This window comes from Octopus bimaculoides, chromosome Z (assembly GCF_046866305.1).
Source record: "Octopus bimaculoides isolate indiv1 chromosome Z, ASM4686630v1, whole genome shotgun sequence".
In the NCBI taxonomy this organism is placed as follows: Eukaryota; Metazoa; Mollusca; class Cephalopoda; order Octopoda; family Octopodidae; genus Octopus; species Octopus bimaculoides.
Window position 1 is genome coordinate 36,506,004 of NC_142944.1, and position 1,257 is coordinate 36,507,260.

Sequence of the window (1,257 nt, forward strand, 5' to 3'; positions counted from 1 at the left end):
TTACTGACGTCCACAAATCAATATTAAACATAATTATATAGGTATGTGTATATACGTACACATACACGTCCGCACTTATATATATGTAGGTGTGCATACGTATTACGTGTGTGTGTGTGTGTGTGTGTGTGCGCGTGTGTACACGTGTGTGTATTGTATTACTCTCGTCAGTTACAGTTTTAATAGATGTAAAAGAGTTGAATAGGAAGCGATGTGAGGGGGATAATGTAGCTGGGAGAAGAGGAGTTGGGAAGGGAAAGAGAAAAAGCAGTAATGTGAAGGATTATGGGAGGAAAGGTAACCGAATTATATATATATATATATATATATATATATATATATATATATACACACAGAGAAGTGTGCGTGTGCATCTCTGTGAATAAAGAGAGAGAGAGAGAGAATAAGAAAACGAATAAATGATAAGGAAAGTGAGAGTAATAGTAAGAGAGATAAGGGGGGAAAATAAAAAAGTTAATGACAAGAAAAGAAAGTGAAAGAGAAATAGAGTACGGAAAAAAATGAGAGTGAGAATGAGATTGAGGAAAAAAAGTAAAAAAAAGATAAAGAGGAAAAGAAACAAGAAACCGAACGAGAGTGGTCAGTAGTAGAGGGAGGAAATCAAAGTTAAAAAGGAGAGGAATAAAGGGAAAGTGAGGGAGAGAATGGAAGAGAAAGGTAAAGGGAGAAAGAAAGTGAAGATACAAAAGCAGAGAGTGAGAGGGGGAGTTAGGTAGAAAGATGTTTTAGAGCACGGAGGGGAGGAAACGTACCGTATAACTTATGTCTAATGGAAACATAAGACATGTATTGAGTTATGAAGGATAATTATTATACCAGCATCTCTTCCTCCATTGAAGAAAGAGATGCTGCGTGTATATATCAACGTTTGCGCGCGCCTCTGCGCGTGTATATATGTACATATGTGAATGTATAGCATAGCATGTAGATATAATATGCATTTGCGCAATTATCAGATTATGGAGAAGGAACATAAGATTATAATTATACATAAATACGTGTGTGTGTGTATATATATATGTGTGTGTGTGTGTGTACCTTTATATTTACATTTATGAACACAGCTTTTGCTTCCAGTGGTGTATGTGCGTGGGTACATGGTATAGATTTTATATTACACATGTCAAAATGTGTACACTGGCAAACAAGTATAATGTAATTAAAAACAATAAAAAAAAGGGCAAAACATGAAGCATCTGCGAATTTAATATACACAAGATCAACATATAATATAGG

The 1,257-nt window shown here is 34.9% G+C and overlaps 1 protein-coding gene across 1 annotated transcript in view; it reads right to left on the minus strand.

The window, feature by feature from the left end:
- LOC128249600 (uncharacterized) overlaps window positions 1-1,257 on the minus strand; it is a 164,694-nt gene that overhangs the window by 49,440 nt on the left and 113,997 nt on the right. The gene's annotated exons all lie outside the window — the stretch shown is intronic.